The following is a 24,498-nucleotide window of genomic DNA, read 5'->3' on the forward strand; positions in this document are numbered from 1 at the left end:
TTAAACACATTTTCTTACAACACACAAAAATTTCAAAGTTTTATGTTTTCATTCCATTCCATTCACCTAATACGAACACGCACATTTTGACAGTCTCAACAAAGATATGTTGCTACTGTAGAGATGAGCCAACCAGCTATCAATTTACTATTGTGTAAGCCAAATAGAGTTGTATGAACACCACTCAATTTAAATCGAAATAACCTCAATTTATTTTTCTGTTTGAACATAGTATAACGTCATTATTCAGATGATAAGACCCTGCAAACACTTCAGAAATATTTCTGTAAGTATTTCACACTTTTTTCTTTTTCTACAATTCGAATGGTTCGACCAGTTACTTCTTGTTCGATTTTATCAACGAAGACTTATGATTAAAAGAGAAATGTTTATATAGTAAAATCATTTTAACCTCACGTGCGCATATGCTGCGTTATAAGCCTAAGGTACGATAAGAAAGATTAAGGCCATTTTATTATTTTATATTCTTCAAGTCAATATAAAGTTTATTTATATTTTTTATTACAACTATTGTAAAAGATCAGGGCCCATATTACGTGTTATGATCCGTGATCCAAACTCAGTTTTTAAATCACAATAACTCTTAAAAGGTGAATCGGATTAATGACATATTTGAACTAACGACAAATAGTACTCGTTAGATTCATTCTTTATTATAATTTTTAAAAAAAGATTGACAGTTGCATAGTTATTACTTGAGTCAAAATGGTTTTCAGTCACTGATCGTAACACGTAATACGGGCCCAGGTTTGTCCGACAACTTCACTAAACTCTCACCCTTTAAACAACATGCCCCTGTAGTGGAATTCTTCTTTTTACTATTTTTATCGATATTCGATAAACTTTGATTAACTATTGATGCTTAATTATAACAAATAATTTTAAAGTTGTCAACCTCATTAACTGGATTGCCATTATTCTTTCCTTAGAACTTATAATAATGGCCACCCCGTTAAGCATGTTAAAACTGTGCTAGTAAATAGCACAATCGTTATCGTAAACAAAAATCGTTAGTTTAAATCTCGATATATTGTCTCGTTAAAGGTTAGCAACTTCGATAAACAACTTTGCAATATTTGTGTAAAGCTCATGCAGCTTATAATTAAGCCTTTTTTAACCGGGATCTTACTGTTATCACTCCGTTACAGTCTAGTGACGGAACGTATATCTCGTCATCAGCGGTCGGGTTCGTATTCTACCAGGCTATTCATCAATGAGGAGGAGTGCTCCCACCAAAACTTAAGCCACTATGTATTATCACTCCTGCAGGAATTATTTTGTTATTTTCATACTCAGCTGAGCAGAGCTCACAGAGTATATTAATTTTGTTCGCATAGCGGTAATCCGTAACGGCATAAACTAATCGAGATAGATATAGACTTCTATATATCAAAATGATCTGGGCGAAAAAAGAAATCCATTTAGCCATGTCGGTTCGTCCGTCCGTTCGCCCGTCCGTTAACACGATAACTTGAGTAAATTTTGAGGTATCTTGATGAAATTTGGTATGTAAATTCCTGGGCACTTATCCCAGATCGCTTTTTAGTAATACTAACGAAATCGGACTACAACCACGCCCACTATTTCGATATCCAAAATTCATTACCAAAGACGGATAAAGCGATGAAACTTGATAGGTTTGTCGACCTTATGACGCTGAACAGAAAATTAGTAAAATTTTGGACAGTGGGCGTGACACCGCCCACTTTTAAAAGAAGGTAATTTAAAAGTTTGGCAAGCTGTAATTTGGCAGTCGTTGAAGATGTCATGATGAAATTTGGCACGAATGTTACTCCTAGTACTATATATGTTCAAGATAAAAATTAGCAGTGACGGACACGCCCACTTTAAAAAAAAATTTTTTAGTCAAATTTTTACAAAAAAATTTATATTTTTACAGTATATAAGTAAATTATGTCCACATTCAACTCCAGTAATGATATGGTGCAACAAAATACAAAACTAAAAGAAAATTCCTAAATGGGCGTGGCTCCGCCCTTCTTCATTTAATTTGTCTAGAATACTTTTAATGCCGTAAGTCGAACAAAAACTTACCAATCCATGAGAAATTTGGTAAGGGCATAGCTTCTATGATGATAACTGTTTTCTGTGAACGCGGCGAAATCGGTTGAAGCCACGCCCAGTTTATATACACAGCTGACCGTCTGCCCTTCCGCCCGGCCGTTAACACGATAACTTGAGCAAAAATCAATATATCTTTACTAAACTTAGTTCAGGTACTTTGAACCCACTTTATCTTGGTATTAAAAATGGGCGAAATCCGACAATGGCCACGCCCACGTTTTCAATATCGAAAATCTCGAAAAATTAAAAAAAAATGCCATAATTCTATACCAAATATGAAAAAAAGGATGAAACATGGTGATTGGATTGGTCTTTTGAGACAAAGTGTACATAAATTTTGAAAAAAACTTTGTAAAATGGGTGTGACACCTACCATATTAAGTGAAAAAGTTCTGCATGGCGAAATCAAAAGCCTTGGAATCATGGCAGGAATACTGTTCGTGGTACAAATTGTTGTGGGTCACCCTGGCCCACATTTTGGTCGACATCTCGAAAACGCCCTCACACATAGGACTAGGGGTCACTCCCTTTCAAAACCCTCACTAATACCATCAATTTGATACCCATATCGTACAACCATGTTCCAGAGTCACCCCTGGTCAACCTTTATGGCGATATCACGAAAAGGCGTCCACCTAAAGAACTAAGGCCCATTCCCTTTTAAAATATTCATTAACACCTTTCATTTGATCTCCATATCGTACAAACACATACTATAGTCACACCTGGTCCACCGTTATGGCGATATCTCGAAACCACCTTCAAATATACAACTAAGGGGCACTCCCTTTTAAAACCCTCATCCATACCTTTAATTTGTTACCCATATCGTACAAACATATTATAGAGTCGCCGCTGGTCCACTTTTATGGCCATATCTCGAAAATGCGGCCACGCACTCTAGAGGCCACATGGTCCACCTTTATGGTGATATCTCGAAAAGGCGTCCACCTGTGGAAGTAAGGCCCACTCCATTTTAAAATACTCATTAACACCTTCCATTTGATACCCATATCTTACAAACCCATTCTAGAGTCACCCCTGGTCCCCCTTATTGCTATATCCCGAAATGGCGTCCACCTATAGAACTATGGTCCACTCCCTTTTAAAATACTCTTAAATAACTTCCTTTTGATACCCATATCACACACAAAAACAAAACATTTCAGGATTGCCTCAATGGTGATTTTCCCTTATTTTGTCTCCAAAGCTCTCTCTGAGTATGTAGTGTTCGGTTACACCCGAACTTAGCCTTCCTTAATTGTTTTATTTTTAGTTACATCGGGACGTATTCCTTTCAGTCGGTATCTGAAACTCCTCACACTTGCGGTATTTCTCTTCCTTCTTCGTGTGACGGTATCTGTCCTATACATCATATAAACGACAGCGCGCCTTTTCTTATCGCACTTTATTTTTGTCGACTCGCCGGAAAACTAGGGTGTTCATTCCGGAAGTGCTTAATGGTAGTGCAATGTGCTGCACCTGCGAGTAAGCATCTTTAGATTGAGCTTAGTGAGCAGTATGAGAGCCGAGTGGAGTAACGAACAGCTGTCTGCCTCGTGAGCAGGCAAAGTTCCGTTATGTCCTTGCGTGTACATTCTTCGCTTGACAGAGCAATGTACGTATCTGAGCTGCTACACGAAGATAGTCGGAGTCGATATTTGAGTGCGCACATCCGGTACGCTGGAGCTATGTCTGCTTACGATAACTGCGTGATAGATGGAGATGTTATGTACATCATGAAGACTGTATATATTATGATATTCACACATCTAAAATACGGAGTTACAATAAAAGAAATCTTAAACGTATGTGCCATACAATATTCATCGCACAGCCTTAAATCGACATGCAACCAATTATAATGAAATTCAAAATGAAATCAACTAAAATGTTTAGCAACATTTGTATCTACAGACAACAAAACTGTTCACACACAGATGCACTCAAACAGAAGTTCCAGCAGCTAAGTACACAAATTCACTACCATTTTCTGCGCTTCTAAAGCAGCTAACTTTTGCTTTGTACGATTTTATAGCTCCACTCGTAGTCAGTTCTTATTTGTTAGCGCAGTAAGATAGCAGCAAAAAGCGGGTAAATCTAATGTGTGCGCGTTAAATACGTAAAATTCCTACTAAAGAACAAAGCATGAGGTACGAATGATTGGATTAGTGTAGACAATTGATGGTGGGCGCACCCCCGCACTCGTAGTTTGACTTCATGAGCAGTCACTCATTCAAAAGACAAAGCACACGTGCAAACAAACATGCTTAGCAAAAACAAGCAACATCACCACCCCACACACAGAGCACCTACAACATCGCTTCCACTTTACTCGTAAGACCAAAGAGACTCAAAGAAGAGATTCTGGTTTACAAACGAATCTGTGGCAATTTACATCCGCCTATTAAAGACTGAGAGGCAACGAACCAGCAAACGATAGCGATAACGCAACAACAAAAGCAGCAACAACAATCAAAACAATAACAAAGGCAAACCGCAACCAGCTGAGTTGAGTTGAGCGAAGCTGAATTGTGAACTGTGAACCCTGGCTAGAGATGGTTAGACTTGATGAGCTACTTTTGCTTTTATATTTTTCAACGCATTTACATTTATTCGGTCGATGAGCGCTGTATTTACGGTTTGACTGCGGGAAGAAAGAACAAAAATATTGAATGCTCAATATTGGTGCTGCACGCGACAATTTCGGAAACAAAGAAAAACGTGTAAAAAACCTGAATAAATAAACAAATTAATAAATTTGTGTGTCTATGCAATTTTTAATATCTCAAAGTTGGTGGTGCTCGAAAAAAAGTTGTTTAGTTGCTCTTTCTTGCATAACTTGATTCATGAATTTGTTAAACAAAAACAAAAAAAAGGACGAGTAGATATTTATAGTGCTCAGATAGATAGATACATAAAATAGTACACACTCACATATGTGTAAATATGTAGACATAAATATTTGTGTATAAATTACAGAAAACTTGTGAAGATGCCAGACAAAGTTCGCTCAATTAAGCGCGTGCATAAATAATAAGAAACTAACAAAAAAAAAAAAAAACAAATGTAAAGAAGAGCAGTGGAAAATAATAAATATAAAATTTTTGTATGTGCTTTTAGTATTAACGGTTACATCAATGCCAAAATTATTTAAACATGTGCTAAAGCTATGAAAAATTCTTATAACACAGAAGAAGTTCATTAGGGAAATTTATCTAAATTTGATTTAAAAAGAGATTAAAGTTGAAAAGCGCCAATTGAAAGAAACGTAAGTACAATAAAATTATACTATTAAAATTTGTAATTTAAAAATAACAAGAATTTTTAACTAAGCAATTAAGAAAGGCACAGTTCGACAGAAAACCAGCATTAAATTTCTAGCGATGGATTCTGATATTTCACAGGAGATAAGACCAATTTACAAAAGTTTTTAGAACTACTTCAATTAGGCTGAAGACTGAGTGTAAATAGTGCAGACTTATAACTGAAAGCGTGGGTGTCTCATCATTAATGGCCGCGTCACCATGAATTTTTCGTAAAGATGTGATCTGTCATAAAAAAATTGGCAATTTTTAACTTGTGTTACATGTAAAGCATAAGAAGAAGAACTCGACATTAACTTTGGCTATGGGTGCTTTCACACTTTGCAAGTGACATTATTTTTCCCACTCTTTGGTACTTATTCAACGTTTTTCACAATTAAGAACAGCATTTTGACAAACAAATAGGAGACAAAATATCTTAGCAAGTGATATTATTCTTGTATAGTGAGAATGTTTATAACAGTGCTTCGCGAAATTCGTATGTATGTAAATGGACAAGGCGAAAAAAGTTTCAATTGCCATGTCTGAAGTTCCTTTATATTTACAAACGCGTTGAACGCATCTACATGAAAAAGTTCATTATGGCGCAGCCCGTCACAGAAGCAGTTTTTCATATAGATGCGTTTAATTCAATCTTATGCATTATGAGTAGATTTTTATGGGGAAGGGTAGCTTGAGCGACACTGGCGCCATCTGACATGAACAAGTAGCCAACTTGCAAACTTTTGTTGCAAGCAAAGCATAAGAAGAAGAATTTGACATTTGCTTTGGCTATGGGTGCTGTCACACTTTGCAAATGAAAATATTTTTCCCACTCGTTCTAAAATTTTTCACAATTAAATACTGCAGCATAACAAATGACTTCGACACAAAATATGTTAGCAAGTATTTTTGATGTATAAGGAGAATGTTTCTAATAGTGCTTCGCGAAATTTTGTATGTGAATGGGCAAGGCGAAATAAACTTGAATTGCTAAGTCTGAAGTTCCTTCATATTTATAAACGCAACATTTTGGCTGATTGTGGCGATGTTACTGGAATGCATAAGCTTGTGTTAAACGCATCTATATGAAAAATTTCATTATGCCGCGGCCTTAAAGCAATGCTAGGGAAAGTGATCTATTGTCATTTTACTATTAGACTATGCATCGGTAAAGTTTTCATATTATCGTTGTACCGAGGAGTGTCATGCGAGAGCGTGAAAAAGTTGCAATCAAAGCCCCAGAATGATTGTAGAAGTGATAAATTATAATTTATTTTTTTTTAATGTTTGGGAAAACATTGAAACAATTCAACATCAGGACGGACAACGCGATAGCTGTTTCAATTTCACCTTGTAAATCTCGTCAAACCTTTTCTCCCGGGAATGGGACTTGAGTCCGAACTTCTGCGCTGATCGGACTGTTACATCCGACCATCACCACGCCTTATTAATTTATTTTTAAATTCAAGAAAAAACTGTGTTTCTAGGGTCAGAAAAATGAAGGAAGATAAGCACCTAATAAAAGGTGGAGAAGTTGCAGGAATGTGCTCGTCATTATGATTAGCTAATCAGTAACAAGTTTGATTTCTGCGTTCTTTGAATAAAATAAACAAGCAAAAAAGGTAGACCTTGCGCCAAATGGTGACAAGGCGAAGTACTTGCTGTCATTCAAGGAAAAATCGGCGCATACCCTCCCCTCCCCCCCCCTTCCCCAGGTCACTATTGAAGAGACTGTGAAAATTTTCGTCTATTTGGGAACTAACATTAACAGCAAAAACAATGCCAGCTTAGAAATCAAATTTAGAACTGCTCTTGGCAATAAGGGGTACGTTGGACTGAGTAGGAAATAAAAAAAGTCCTCTCTCGACGAAAAAGTCACTCTAACGGCCCGATTCTTAGCGTTACCGGTAAAATAGTTCCCAGAACATTATGTAACCGAAAATCGTTACCAGTTGTTTTATTCGCGATTCTGTCCAAAGTGGAAACGCTGTCATCACCGAAAAACTCACCAGTGTCTGTGGTGAAATTTAAAAGTTGGTTTTCTTCGCTTTACCCATGGCGGAACGATACAAGGTGGCAGCATGGGACAGCTGAATATAAACTTTTTTAATTGAATTTGATACATCAACTTCCGGCGCAGTACGATTTTGACATTTGTCCATCGAATTTACAAAAACGAAGTACATGGAATTTTTATTTATGTTTGTAGGTATGTCACCATGCTGCCACCGTGTATGGTTCAGACATGGCTTTACCGAAAATGTGTCACTCGTAGATACGATGTTAACGAATAAACGGGACGATGTGTATATACATATGTGCATACATGCATACGTTTTTACATAGCTATATTGTAATATATACTGTGAAAGTACATGGAAACAAATATGTATAGCAAGAGGCAACACTTTTTTACTATTATGTTTACTTATTTGCGCTCACAATTCTTTATTTTTCAGTTTTGCCTTTTACTAGACAACAGCTGTTGTGTGGTTATTTCGATGTAACCACCTACTTTTGTGGGTAAACAATTATCCGGCTACTTTCGTGGGCAGAATACCAAAAGGGTACAAAAGTTACCATATGAAGAAAGTTGCCGTGGTGAAGAAAGTTGTTACCACATTAGAATCAGGCTGTAAGTCGCTCATCATACTAGTCCTGATGTATGGCTCGGAGTTGTTGTGAGTTTGCTACATTTTCTGCTGAGAAGTTGTTCGATTTTAATTATCCTTTTAATATTCCTTTCCAATTTAATTTTCATTATTTCTTTCTTCCGCTAGGTAGGTAGGTTGAACTGGCCGGTCCATGAGGACCTCACATAGACTGATTGAGTCCGTAGTGTTACCAGAAGTTTGTTTTAACGACCAAACTGAAAAACCCTATCAAAAACCAGGACCTATGTTATAGAATAACTCCGTCCTCTTGGCAAATACTAGAAGCTTCCTAGGACTTAAGCCACTTGCTGCTTCTAGATCTGACAGCTGTATCACTCCTAATAGCTGGAGTCTTAGCCTGGCAAGTGCAGGGCACGAGCACAGAACGTGCTCGATCGTTTCCTCCTCCAACCCGCATTTCCTACATCTGCTATCACTGACCAAGCCTAGTTTAAAGGCATGTGACGCCAGAAGGCAGTTTCCAGTCAGAATACCCGTCATGAGTCTACAGTCCTCTCTTTTTTAATGATAGGAGCAACTTCGTTAGTCTAAAGTTGTAAGACCTACACATAATCTTCGACACTTTACAGCCCCGCGCTTGAACCCACGCCTTTCCCGCTTGGTCGATCATGTGCACCTCTCGCCTTCGCTTAATCTCGCCCAATCTAATTGGGAAATCTACGGAGCAAGCTTCAAGGGATGCGCCCTTTTTAGCTAGTTCGTCCGCTTTTTCATTCCCATCTGTTCCCATATGCCCTGGGACCCAATATAGATGTATGTTTCTCCCTGTCCCGATTCTCTCCAGAGACTGCTTACACTCTAACACGCATTTAGATGCTGTGCTATGCGAGATTATTGCCTTAATTGCTGCCTGACTGTCAATATAAAAGTTAACACGGTTGCAGCTTAAGCTATTCTCTTCCAGGGTTTCTACTGCTATGGTTACGGCTAATATTTCCGCTTGGAAAACGCTACAGTAATCCGGCAGCCTGTAGGATCTGCTTATTTCCGGATCAGCGCAGTATACCGCAGACCCTACTCCTTCCACTACTTTGGAACCATCGGTGTACACATGTATCGCCTCGTCCGCCATTTGCGCACCCTTGCGCCAACCGTCCACCTCTATTGTGGCCTTAAGATCTCCCTCGAAGCGCAGATAGAGAATCATGTAGTCTGTTCGTCTTGTGATTGATGACGCTATACTACTATGGCCATATGGTCGGCGCTCAAGCTGCCCCGAAGCACCGAGCGTGGTTGCGGTCGTTAACGCTTTGTTCTTTGCTACCTGGTCTACAGGTGGGATGTGCAAAATGGCATACAGTGCAGCCGTCGGGGTTGTTTTCAGGGCTCCCGTAATGCTAAGCATCGATAGTCTGCATACCCCCTCTAATTTTTTGAGGTATGTTGTTTTTTGTGTGGCTTTCCACCAAACAAGAAGTCCATAGTATAGAATAGGGTTTACAATCGCTGTAAAACCCCAATGAGAAAGAGAGGGCGATAGACCCCACGTACACCCAAGCATTCTTTTACATGCATAGAGTGCCGTTTAGGCCTTCTTGACCCTCTCCTCCACGTTGAGCTTCCATGACAGCTTACTGTCTAGGATGATTCCTAAATATTTTGTGCAAGGTTTCTCCTGTAAGGTCACCCCTCCTAACTTAGGCCTGGTCCAATTTGGGACCTTGTACCTCTTTGTAAACAAGACCATATCCGTCTTCTCCGCATTGACTTTCAACCCGACATTAGATGCCCAGGTATGAATATCGCGAAGCGCCCGATCCATCACAGAACTAATCGTTGGAAGGCACTTTCCACTTATGACTTTCTTCCGCTAAGTTGTTCGCCAAAGCTTCAATGACACTTTTGTTATAAAAACAGTTTTTTTTTGTATTATTTTAAATTTTGCGCCTTCCTTCTATTCCATTAATCGCATCCTCCCTTTTCTAGCCAATTCCGAAATCAGGCTTTATTTTTACAGCCTGTACTGATCTAACGAAACATTTGCTTGATATTTTTTCGATTACAGTACCTGTTTACTGATGGTCGGCCCATTATCTCGAGTCATTCTAAATTATTAATGTATGCTAATGATGTTATGCATTTCCAGAGAATACAGGAATGTGAATGTAATGACACTCAACTTGAAGTAATGCAAATCCTTGTACTCTACAAACAGATTTTGCATACCATATCCATAATAAGCAAAAATTCAATGGAACAGTGGTCCCCAAATTTGACTTTAAATCTCATAATCTGATAATAAAAACTGTATGAATTAAGCTAAAGGTACGATAGCATATACATATAAAAAGCCGTGCTGACAAGTTTAATGATCCTTATATTACAAGAACCTTGTGTTCAAAATAATGCCAGCTCTTTACGTTGAAGGACTTACCATGGGATCCAGGACAGAAACCTTTGTTATAGTGCTTGGAATCCCGCGAATCCTGCCATCAACATTAGAAATGCCACTAATATATTATATTTCTATTAATTTTGTAAACATATTGTGTTTTCCTATGAAAATGTATAAAGAGTATCTTTAAATAAAATTGCACATCAACTCCCATTTGCAGAAAATTGTTTAAAAAGCTTTTTAAAATGACGTTTCAATACGAATTTCTAATCATAAGGGGATTATTCTGTAAGAGTCGTTGTATATGAAATCAATAAAAATCTCCATAGTCAATTAAGACGATCTTCATAACAACTCTTCAATATACAAAGTTAAAACAATCAAACTTGTAAGATATTTGCTCACAGCTCATTAGCTTGACACATCAGAGCGTAAGAGCTCTTACAACATACTTAACAATTTCACTTTAATGTTTAAATACTTATTTTGAAGTCAATATCTCATTCGATTTATGTAATCTCTCTTTATCAATAACTGTTTAGCTTATCAAGCCTGCAGATATAGTAGAATGTGTAATAAAGAAACTGTGTCTCAATACATCGGCTTGTGTAATTTATTTGGGCAACATTTTTATTCTATAACAGACAGCGCCTCTAGTTATGTATACGACATAGCGAAGTTAATAAATTCATTGAGAAATATCTCAACAATGCCCTATTTTTATACCTTTCATGAACATGAAATGGTATATTAACTTTGGTCCGATGTTTGTAACGTTGAGAAATATAGAAGATATACTCACCATTAAGTATACCGAATTGATCAGGGCGACGAACTGAGTTGATATAGCCATGTCCGTCTGTTCGTCCGTCCGTCTGTCCGTTTGAACGCAAACTAGTCCCTAAAATTTTGAGATATCTCAATGAAATTTGGCACAAGAATGTATTTTTGTATTATATAAGACATTTGTCGGATCCGGTAGGTTCGGACCCCTATAACATATATCTCCCATACAACCGATCGTTCAAATAAGACGATTTGGGTCATTCCTGCTGCAATTTAGAAAGTATAAACGTGAAACTCGGTGATATATATTCTAATATATCATAGAAGATATCCTGAAAAAATTACTTTGATCGGAGCTATATATAGTATATATCCCATACAACCGATCGTTCAGATAGAAAGATTTTTGGCCATTTCTCCCTTAATTTAGAAAGTATAAACGTCAAACTCGGTGATATATATTCTAATATATCATACTTGTCTTTTTTTTTGCTTTTTCATTACTTCCTATAGCCACGTCACAAAGAACTTTTTAATATATCGCACGCTAACTACAAAAGAGTCATAACTTAAATTTTTTCAAAATCTGTTTTTTTCCATAAACCAATTCACAGTACACGTCTCTAACTGCCCCTTAAATTTCGTTGTCATTATTTCTTCTTTAACTGGAAAATTACCGATATGCCAGTTTTGGTGTTGATTGCATCGCTTGCGCTGTATCAACTAATGAGAACTATTTTTAGTTGTGTCAATGTGCTTAAGAACAAGTGACCAGTTTTTGTTACGCATAAAGCGTATTATTTTATATTCTGACTATCTTGTTGCAAAAAAGTTTTAACTTTATTTTGTATTAATTAAAATTGTGTCTTTTTATACGTAAAGAGTAAGTAAATTTGCTTGTATTATTGTGAAATGTGGCTTTTTTGATGATATATTTATCATATACAATTGTCATAAATAGTCATAATTCAAAGTCGCTATATATTTTGTCCATAAATAAATAATTACAACAAAATTTCGTCAATTAATTTTATAATGAAGGTCTACTTCTTTGTAAAACTGGATTTCAGTATAACATTACAGACGTTTTCACATGAACCGCTTTTCTTCTCTCCTGAACATTTACATTTTGCAAGTTGTGACTCTTTTGTAGTTAGTGTGCGATATGTAGATGCGTTAAAGGCAATTTTATTCATGATGAGTAGATTGCACATATTCTTATGGAGAACGACTAGCGCCATCTGACATACAAAAGTTGGAGAGTTTATAGTCTTGCTACATGTAAAGCATAAGAATATTTCGAAATTGTTTTGGATATGAGTGCTTTCACACTTTGCAAGTGAAATTATTTTTCTTACTCTTTGGTACTTTTCCAACGTTGTTCAAAACAAAAGCACCCCATTTTACGAAAAGAATAGGAGGCAAAATATATTAGTAAGTATTTTTCTTGTTATAGTGAGAATGTTTATAACAGTGCCTCGAGAAATTTTGTATGTGAATAGAAAAGTCGAAATAAGTTTCATATGATAAGTTCGAAGTGCTGTTTATATATACAAATGCAACATCTTGCGTGATTGTGGAGATATGCAAAATATTGCGTTGACGCACCTATATAAAAAAGTTCATTGTAACACTGCCATTACAAATTTGCGTTTGTTATACACGCGATAAAGTGTAATAATCTTCTTTATTTGAGTTTAGCCTAGTTAGTTTCGTTTAAAACCTACAAAGCTATGTTTGTTTTACAAACTTATATGATATTTGATAAACGAATTTTGTGAACTGTATATGTGTGAGTATTTATTACAATGAAAGTAAAAAAAAGTGTCACCCATAAGATTACAAATAATTCACCGGCCTTGTAATTCAGTGTCGCGAATTACAAGCATTCTCATCCCTTATCGTAGGACGCTACCAAAATACTCGTCTTGTTGTAAATTTGAATCCTGCATATTTCGCTTTACCGCGATTCTATGAGTAGTATTTACAAACAGGGTTGTTAGGTTTTCCGCATTTCCCTGTAGGAAAAATTTTCTTTTAAATTCTAATTCATTTCAATAGCACATAATCTGACTTTGGGGATGTTTTCAGAGAAGATTTCGATTCATGACGTTTTCACGCGAACAAAATCTAGAATTTATATAGAATTGTTTTACAATGAGTACACAAAATTATCTAGCAATAAGCTACACGGCCCTTAGTGTTTACCATCTTCTTCTACTGCGATCCCAAATAGCGGGGGATGTTGCAGGAAGCTGAAACTGAGGGAGTTTTCATAGCCCTGTAATTATTTACTGTGATATCTATCAGTACATAACCATAAAAATCATGTATTCATTGATCTGTCGCAGCTATTTGCTCTCCTGTTCTTTGAAGAGTTGTGATCGCGTCTGTGATTGTGATTACTGGTACACGTGATTGTGAACTACGATTCAGATCATGCTGCTTTTCTAACACTGTTTCGCCACATTCACTTATGTGTTGGAATCACCGCGACTTCAAGGAAATAGTCACAGATTAGTTGTTTTTCAACAACTGTTGTGACTTGCCAACTCTACGGCATTGCAGGTTCTTCTTCGTGAATAGTTGTCAAAAAAACTTCTTCGGGATAAAGGAGTAATTTTTTGCTTTAGAATTTTTTTACTCAATTTAGTATACGACTCTTTTAATATTGAAGAAAATAATTTTTTTTTATAAGTCAGGTCCCGTATTGTGTTATACGATTCGTAATCGAAATCAATTTTTTAAATCCAAAATAACACTAAAATGGTGATTGGGATTGAGGTAATACATGGAATAATGCCTACAAGTACTTATAAGATTCATAATATACTATTATTTTTATGAAAAGCTTGACAGTTCATATATATCATTTGAGTGGAATTTATTTTTCATCCGTGATCGTATTACACCATACGGGCCCGAAGCGTTATACGATCTTTGATCCAAATGAATTTTCTAAATTGATATAAATTTGAAATGGGTAATCTGAATGGATAATCGGATTAGAAAAACATGTGAAATGGTGGCTGCCGGTATTCATTAGATCACTAACTTAAGAGCTCATTATCAAATTTTTTGACAATTTCTGATTTGTCGTTTGAGTGAAATTGTTTTTCGGTACGTGATCCTATAATACGATAAGGGCCCTGGACCCATGACAGTAAGTTATGGATCTTATAAGTACTGGTAGGCACAATTTCACATATTTTCCAAATCCGATTACCAATTCAGGGCTATTGCGATTTCAAAAATTGATTTCGATCACTGATAGTATAACACGATACAGGCCCAGGCTTCCTTGGCGAAAAGTTATTCTTATTTTGGGAAAAGGGTTTTTTCAGTTTAAGTCAAGTCAGCCGTCAATCCACGGTTTGGTACTGCGAGCAACTATGTGAACTAAACCACCAAAACTTTTTTGCCACAGGTATTTAGGTGACAAAAACTCGAAGTCTACGAAAATTCTCTATTTCCTCTTTTAGCTAGCTACGGTCTCACCATGGCGGAACCATACAAGGCGACATACATACAAACAGAAATAAAAATTACATGTACTTTAATTTTTAAATCGATGGACTAATGTCAAAATCGTACTGCGTCGGAAGTTTAAGTGTCAAATCATATTAAAAAAGTACAAATCCGCTGATTTCAGGACGTCACTTGTTCCTTATTCCGCCATGTATCTCACCGTAGTGGAATAGACGTTAACTAGTTACAGTTTCAAACCCACTCATAATATAATAAATGAATGTTTGCGCATAGTAAGAACATTTTCTTGTTTGTGGTGTATCTATCAACATATTTATTTTTGCGAGATACTCCCTTCAGGTAAACGCCATGTCAAAATGACTCTCTGAGATATTAGATGAAAACATAAAGGGAAGAATAAGCATGATGCTGCGCTGTGCTGATGCAAAGAGAACATTTAATATTGTGGCATAATTCGTCTGATTGACTAATGCTCTTCGCCGGAATATGCGAGCGCTCTTCAATTTTGTTGAATTTGTTTATAACTTTTGATAGCTTCTCACTGAATTACATCGAACTATTGAAGCAGTTTTGTATTTTAAAATTTATTAATAAAAACGAAAAAAAATCATAATAGTTTATCCTAATATATTATACATATTATTGTTGTAAACGGTTTACTCAAAAAAATTTTATTTTTTACATGAGGTATGAACTGCGACTGCGCCTATTTGAGTACTCACTTGTAAACCAGAATGCCATACTTTTCCAATTAAAATTTTGTGGTAGCACTGATGCATACAATTTACTGAGCATTGCAAATATCTGAAGTACTCGTACCATTTAAATGTCTTTTAAAAAATAGTGAAAGTTTTACGTTTTTTTTCAAGATTTCGTGCGCTCAAAGCCAGCTTATAATAATACAGTTCAACTTAATTGGAACATTTTCGTGCAACAGGGTAACCATGGAATTTTCGCCAAACATACTTACAGCCCAGAACATCTTTGATCACGCTTACACATGCCTTAATCTGCAATAAATGGTCAATAGATAATTTACGCCTTGACATATGTTCCATCCTTGGAAAATAGATCATTTTCTGTCAATTTTTTAAGTGTCTCTTTTATTTTGTGCTTCCAATTGAAGACTACACTCTAGAGGTGGAACTTTTTCTTTGAAAAAGAGTCCGCCTCGCTCGACTTTTGTTTATAATTACAGATTATCGAAGGAAAAAAATTATATGGGAAATCTAGTTATATATTTAACGATAAGGAGCTATGTTTATGTAAACTAGGTCTTACACTTAAAAATTAAGGGGCACAAGAGAACTTCATTCAGTTGCAACAACGGTTGTACGAGTTACAATTTTCATGTCCTAAAAACTTTACACATTGTACAAAGCTTAAAATTTCATACTAACACTTAAACTTTCCACCGTTAGTCCTTCCATAATGTTTTTACTACATGTTGCATCAACACGTAGCAATTATCTAATGCTTTCGGCAAAATTTAAAAAATATGATTAAAGGGGAAATGATGGACTTTACATGTATTGATGGAAATTGCTTCATATTTTATAAGGACCAATATTATTAGGAACCAAAACTTAAGCTCTTCAGTATACTGCACACAGGCCGGAATGACATCGTGGGACCAGTTCAACTTTCAAATGCGAATCAAAAGAAAACTAGCAGAGCCGCCTTATAAGTTTCAGAAAAATGTATCTGTTAGGTGACACCTTTTAAGCCCACTTGCACAACGAAAAGTAAACCTTTTAACTCAGAGTTAAGGTGAAATGAGGGGTTGATTGTCCAAGTCCAAGTAGCGCACTTCGCGCCATTTTGATGCATATTTCCCTTGTAACCAATTGCTGCTAATTTTATATGGCTAGCCGATATTCCGTTTGGCGCAGACAATGAACCTGCTAATATCTTTTACAGAGCATTGAGCTTCTTCCATAAATTCCGTTAGTATATATGTAACTGCGTTCGAAGTGGCGCCACATTCCTCTTCGTATCAGTTGATCGCGGGCTCTTTGAGCTTTATATAAAATTTAAAATAGAAATAAATTTCGATTACCATGATTTCAAATACAAATAAACATAATCCAATACTAAAAACTACAACGGCCTTGATTTCTAGCTATATCCAAGGCTGACTTACTATGACTGATAAGGATTTACTAATCTTTTAACACATGTAGATATGAATTCACAAGTAGTAATTCTTCCATACGTTTTATAAACGCCGTATTTGATCAACATGCTTATCAACAGATACAAAATTCACTATCAATTAAGAAAATAATTTTACTTCTAAGTAAATGTGTAAACATAATAAAATACAGACAAGGTCATTATAAAGTACATTAGGGTAGGACCAGAAACAAATTAGAACAAAAGTAAAATAGTAAACAAATAAAATTTGCTATGTATATGTAGACAAAAGACTTGGCAAGCAAAAATTCAAACAGGTTTTTAGGTCAATAGCATGAGATTTTAGTGAAAGAGAGAGAAAAAGAGAAATTGTGTGGTAATAAAATGCTGAATTGTGTGAGAGAATATAAGGAAATAGAGAGAAGCAAATCTCTTGCAAGTACTTATTTAATTAATAAAAACACAGCTTCGAAAGGTTGAAATATTTTATATAAATTGTACAAAAAAAAGCTTTTACGAGTAAAGTTTTTTTACTAGAAAACCTTTGGGAGCAGCAGCAAATCATATTTTTGGTCTGATTCATGAAACAACCCTCAAAATGTACCACACAGTTCTCATACACTCGAAGTTATGAGAGTGCGTAGTTGCCACATATTGAAAAATACGACATTTATTCAACTAGAACAATAAAGGGGTGAGCATGAAAGCAGCTTCCACTTATTAGAAATGTAAGAAAAAATACTGTGTGCTTTCAAGCCTGAGCTCGTATTACGTGTTACAATGCGTTATCGAAACTCATTTTTTTAATCACAATAGCTCTGATTTGGTGGATCGGATTAATCGTATATGGGATCTATCGGCAAATAGTACACTCAGAGAAAAACGCCGTTCAAAAATCCAGCACCACCGGACTCATTTCAAGCTTTTCATGTTCTTACTTTTTTGTTCTTGAAAAACGAACGACCTGTTCTCAAAACAACAACCTTGTTCTTGAACTGACAACCATTTTCTTGAAAACAGAACGGCTGGTCTTAAAATATGAACAAATGTTCTAGTAATGAGAACAATGTTCTTAAATTAAGAACAATGTTCTTAAATTAAGTTCAAGAAAAAAGAAACGGTATAATTCGTGTGCACTAAAATGTTAAATACAACATTTGGCACAATCTATCAAGCAGTTGTAGTCGCTCAGCGGCTACGATGTTGCGGTTGTAATCGTGTGGCTCGAGTTCGATCACCGCCAAACTCTGAAGTTTTTTAAAACAATTTTTTTATATTCTATTTTTTTAACTCTTATTTTTCGTTCAGTTCCACTCATATATGTACAGCTAATTCTCAAACTTGTTATGAAATGTTTTAAGTATATATTCAGATTGCATCAATAAAATGAACAATTTCTCAATAAGAGAAAGACATGAAAAAATGCATATTATGCGTTTTTTCATCTTTTGGTCTTTAATAATAGCTTTTTTGTTATTAATATTTTTTATTAATTACAAAAAATTATTATTAATAAAAATAAATAAATGAGTACTAATTGGAAAAATCAACTTCCCTCTCCATCCCCCCACCCCCTCCAACAAAGATCAAGAACAAACCGTTCTTGAATTGAGACCGAAAATTTTTAAATCGACACAAATCGTTCTCGAAGCGTGAGAACGAAAATTCTTAAATTAAGCCCAAGTATTGCTTGAAATGAGCACTGAAGGTTCACACATCAATACCAAAGTGGTCATAAAATACGAACGCTGTGCTTGGAAAAACTGTTCTTAAAACAAGCCCATCGGTCACAAGTTAAGAAAAAAAGTACTTAGCAGACTTTTGTCGACGAATGTTCTTAATTTTGAACTTGTTTCGTTCGTTTTAGAACGATTTTTTCTCTGAGTGTACTCGTTGGATCCATAACTTATTAAATTTTTTAGAAATAGTTTGACAGTTGCACTCGCTTGAATAAAATTGGTTTTCCGTCACTGATCGTAACACGTAATACGGGTCCAGGTTATGGCAGCCTTTAAAGTGTTTCCGTTTTCCAATTTATAGTCTTTTATAATAGAAGGTATGTTCTAAGTACCTGCGGCTGCCGCGTCGTGATGGTAAGGTACTTGGGTCCATGGCCGGGGCAATGTAGCATTAAAAATATATAAAAAGTTGTATCTATTAGAAACAATTTTTTCTAAGCCGTCTCGCCCATCGGTAGTGGTTTGGCAAACACTCCAAATGTACCATGAAAACGTTTTCAGCGAAAATTAAACCTGCCGTTTGGAGTCGGCATAACTTATGTAAGGCACGTTCCACTAATTTGTAGAAAAAAGCTATAAGGAGAACGACACAAGTACCAAGTACGTTTTATTATCCATTAATGGGATATCATCTCATCAGACTATTCCTGCCTTTAATATTAGCATTTATTGTATACTAATTACATTATGAATAAGTTCGCAATCATTTCAAAGTTATAAATTGAAATAAAGAGACGTTTTCATATCTTCCTCCAAAGATATAAATTCCAAATTCTCCCTGTTGTTTTTGTTGTTGTAGCGATAAGGTTACTCTCCGAAGGCTTTGGGGAATGTTATCGATGTGATGGTCAGCCTGAATAGGTGCGCTACACAGCCCCTTGAATCTGGTATTTTAGACGCCTCTGACGACAGGCATACCTACCGCGGGTATATTCTGACCCCCTTACCCTTCGAACTTTTTAGACCTTTACCTTATAATTTATGATCTGTGTACTCAATTTAACACTTCAATTTCTCATAAATATTTTGAAAAACCTTGTACCTGATAGTCTGATGTATCACCGCCCTATTTTCTTCTTCTTATTCTTGTGGCAATAAAGTCCCTCTCCAAAGGTTTTGCACATGTTTTGGAAAACTGTGAAGCTATATAGAATAAGATCTTTGTCACAATTGTTTGTTATAGGTACATATCAAGTGTTATGATATGCTTGGTTATACGGATACGATAGCTCAGTGGTTAGAGACACATCTCTCATACGCAGCACCTCGACTCGCGACCTGCCGACAGACCACACAACATTTTAAATGAAAGTGTGGGCAAGATTAAAACCCCCGTCAGTTTCAGATTCATAGCCAAACTATTAACCGTGTACCAAACCAAAATTAAAAATCAAACAGAAAATTATACTACAAAGCCAAGAACCCGAAAGCAAAATGTAAATAGGAGCGCCTTTATAAGTCGGGCTGGAAATCAAAATCTAGAACAAAATCTGGATAATATCCGAAAGCGAACATAAATTTTGAATCAAAATCTAATATAAAGTCAGATTTAGATTCTAAAATTTATGAGATCCAAACCGGATTTAAACCCGGGTCGAAGTGGATGAGTTATGTTGAATATCTACAAGTTGGAATCAAATATAGCTAAAAAAATATTTTTGTTTCTATTGCAAACGCATACTTAGTATGAGACTTAGGAGTAATTTTTAAGTACTCCAAAAATTTGTTTTTTCAAACATCTACTGATTCTATCTCTTAGGTAATTTTGGTTTTCAAAAAAAAGTTGCCCACTAATTTGTTTTAAATGTAAGCGGAAATGGAAGTTGTATGTTTTCACTAAACTTACTTCTACAACAACAATAACCTACCTCACCTTTTATCTACAAAAAATGCACGAAAATATTCATTATATGGCAACCCATACACGCTAAACTTGGGCTACTTGACCATCAATGAAAATCTTCCTCCACGTAAAAGATGCTGTAGACAAAGTGTCGACTAACAAGCAAGAAAACGGAAAACTTCGCCAAACCCTTAAACACCACCCCTCACTCACCCAACAGATACTTACAACGAAGAGCATTTTATGCCAGAATTGTAAAGTTCATTCATTGCTAGCGAGGCGACGCGAGCGGAATTCGGTAGCACGCTGCGCTAAAAGTGAAAATTAAAGTAAATGAAAATTTATGTGAAAAAATAAAAGTGATTAAAAAATGACTTTATGCTAACACTAATGGCCGTGTAAATTGAGTGCATTTGTACTTCAAGCATTGTTTAAAGTTGCATTGCCATTATTTTCTTATTCAACCAAATCAGTCAGCAAAACAGCATAAAATGACACAAAACCAAATTTATTTGATTAAAAAAATAAAAGAAAATTACAACAAGCATTGCGTAAATACCTATTTATACATAAAACCAAATATTATTTATTTTTGTTGGTGGTTGAACCGAATTAGTTGCTTAAAGAAAAAATGTGTATTGTTTGTATTTGTTATTAGACCGAATCAGGAAAAGAAAATTTATTTGCTATGTTTTCATGCCTCATTTTATTGTGGAAGAGTTGAGGATTAATCTCAATACAATAATTGTTAAATTTTGGGTTCGAGTGTAAAAAATGAAGCTCAAAATATTAAATTTTATACTAACACTGGGATATTATATAGTGACGAAGACTATATTACTAAGCAAAACGGCTTTTCTTTAATAAGCAATTGAGCTGTAAGTATTACCAGATATACAAATTTACAAATATTGAAACACTATTGAAACGTGAAAAGGAGGCAAGTTACGCCCACAATAAATTAATTTAAAACATAACTCAATTTTGAAGTGTGATCACTTTGTGTTTTAGGATAACTTAAGAAAACAGAGATTTTCTTATGACCTCAACCTCTTCAAAAAACTTTGTTTGATCTTATACTCACAAAAGATATTATTTTGCTGTTTTGGCTCATATTTGGAACACATAATACATGCAAGAATAGAAATCGACCTGTGAAAAAAAAACGCCGCTAGGTGGCGCATGGATCGAGATATTCACAAAAATCGTATTTGTGGCCCGATTTGGCTCATATTTGGAACAGATAATACATGCAAGAATAGAAATCGACCTGTGAAAAAAATCGCTGCTAGGTGGCGCATGGATCGAGATATTCGCAAAATTCGCATTTGTGGTCCGATTTGGCTCATATTTGGAACACATAATACATGCAAGAATAGAAAGCGACCTATGATGCCCGATTTGGCTCATATTTGGAACAAATATTGCATACAGTCCGGTAGAAGTGACATCAAAATATTTTGGAGTTGGAGGAGGGACAAGCATACGTGGCGCAGAGTCGAGTAAAGTCTTTGGAAGGATTATGTATTGAGGACTTAGATTGTAACAAATTGTAAGGAAAGAGTCCTTGTAATAATGAGTCACTAAATGAACTAAATAGAATGAGAAATAATAGGCAATTAAATAAAGACTAAAAACTTGAAAATAAAATAATTTAAAAAAAAATTTTAAGTTAAACGGTTTTATTGAAAACAATACTTACATTAAGTAGTAATAATGCTTAAAGATAGAAAATAATTAGGTAGGTCCTAGGTACTAGTCACCACACTCACCACCAATCTACGCCGTTGATCAGACAATTAAATAAAATCGTTGGGCGCGTGAAATTTCTAAAAATGTGAGGCGTAGCATAACCTGATTAAGGTTCAGTTGGTCTTGTATACGACTATCAATAGAAATTTGACGCATCCAACGCTTTTATTTAATTGTCTGATCAACGCCCTAGACTGATGAGGAGTGTGATGACTAGTACCTAGGACCTACCTAATTATTTTCTATCTTTAAGAACTATTGCTACTTTATGTAAGTATTGTTTTCAATAAAACCGTTTAACTTAAAAAATTGTTTTAAATTATTTTATTAACAAATTATTGTAATAAAATATAGCTAACTAAAAGCACTACGACCAATAATGAACAAAGCTCGCTAATAGCACGAATCTCCGTCTTTACAACCAAAACTTTATTTATAGATTTGGATTCCAAATAAGAGCGAAAAAGGGACCTGCACATAAAAACAGCAATTAGAAATAATATATAAGATAGTTATCAAGAATAAACGTCAACGTTTATTCAGCACCATATTGCTGATGATGTCAGAAAAGATACGATTCCATCAAGTGCAAGTTCGTTGGGGGCTAGAAGGAACGCGTACTACTCCCCAGTTCTGCCTGTCATTTAAAGATTATTTTATCAATAACACACGTGATGTGTTTATGTTAGTGTAAATATTTTAGACTTTGAGAAAAAATATTGCATTGCTTACATGGTGAAAGAAGAGTACGCCTTTCAAAGCCTCCATCTCCTTATTTTTTTACTTCTTTATGTCCATTTAATCCAGAAATTTGTTTATAGTCTAGAATTTTGAAACATACTTCAGAATCCGAAGACAATTATTAATGAAGGAAAGAAACTAAGGCTAGGTAACGCAGGTTAGGTTAGGTTGAACTGGCCGGTCAATAAAGACCTCATATCAACTAATGTGTCCATGGTATTACCAGAATTTGTATGACAATCAAACGGCAACCCCCAGTTATAAACCAAGATATATGTTAACATATCACTCCGTTCTCTTAGCAAAAACTTACTGGAATTTTTCTAGGACCTAGATAATTGTTGCCTCGAGATCTGGCAGGTGGTATTTGATATTTTATTTGAGTAACTATCTAGTGAGCTAAGGACTTAAGACTTGGAATGGCGCGCTATTAAAATTAAATACTTTGGATAAAAAATGCGTGTAAATGGGGCAGATACCAAAATATCAAGTGATTTTCGGAAAATCCATTCAAGGCATGTGGAATATTGCGATCGTTTTTAAGTAACTTCCCATTGAGCTAGAAAGATAAAACTTTGCGCTTTGATCAGGGCACCGAGAAAATGCAACATAATGAAAAATAGATCAGCTAGGTGGCTAGCGTGTGCAAGTAAATGAACAAATTCGTACGCGATCAGAACTTAAGAGAACAGTTCTTAAGTAATTTTACAGTGAGATAGAGACTTGAATCTTTGAACATAGCTTAGAATTGTATTAAGATCTAAAACTAAGGAAAAAACTTCAGCAGATGGGGATGGGATCGAAATATTTACACATCTTTGGGATTTAATTAACTTTAAAACTTACACTTAGATCGAGGCTTCGTGAAATTGCTAGGTGGGTCGAGATAATTAGAAAATTTATATGAAACTTGGAATATTGAGACGTAATACTTTGAAAATAGCTTCAGCCCTGTTAAGGCAGGGATCGAGATTTTAGAGTTATTTAGATTGATAATGCAACAAAACGGAAAAAACTCCGCTAGGTAGCGCACAGACAAAAGATAAAAACAGATTTGAAATCTTTCGATGCCTTTCAATGTAACTTCTTATAAATCTTTAAATTTGAAATGTGGCAAAAAGTTCCACTAGAGTGCGTGCTAATCGAGATATTAACGTAATCATATGAAAGGTTAGGAATCTGGCGACCAATTTTCAAGAGATGTTAAACACTTTCTTTATATAAATAGACCAAAAATACAACCGAAAATCTTTCCTTAAACAAAGGCATAGAGTTGATGAATTTCGATTTTGGAATTTTAGCAACAGCTTTTGTGTACAACTTATCAGAAACGAAGTTATAAGGCAGGTCTCCACCCCTAGCAAGACAGTATCTAGGTGTACCATACCTAGGTTAGAATGTCGTGATATCAAAAAGTTCATGAGCGAAAAAGTTCATCATCGAAAAGTGACATCAAAAAGTTCATGAGCGGCTCCGTCGCTTGCGCGCTGAATCGTCCAACGCGTCGAGTGCATTTCTGCAAAAAAAAAAAAAATGAAACGGTCTAATGTGTTTACTTACTTACTTAATTGCCGCTTAACTGTTTAAA

General features: G+C 35.5%; 1 protein-coding gene across 2 annotated transcripts in view; it reads left to right on the forward strand.

The window, feature by feature from the left end:
* Positions 1–4,182: 4,182 nt before the first annotated feature.
* Atet (ABC transporter expressed in trachea) overlaps positions 4,183–24,498 on the forward strand; it is a 162,446-nt gene continuing 142,130 nt past the window's right edge. For both annotated transcript variants that reach the window (XM_067767709.1, XM_067767708.1), the window contains exon 1: positions 4,183–5,377. The gene's annotated coding sequence lies outside the window, so the exon portion shown is untranslated. The remainder of the gene's footprint in view (positions 5,378–24,498) is intronic.

This window comes from Eurosta solidaginis, chromosome 2 (genome assembly GCF_040869045.1).
Source record: "Eurosta solidaginis isolate ZX-2024a chromosome 2, ASM4086904v1, whole genome shotgun sequence".
Lineage (NCBI taxonomy): Eukaryota > Metazoa > Arthropoda > Insecta > Diptera > Tephritidae > Eurosta > Eurosta solidaginis.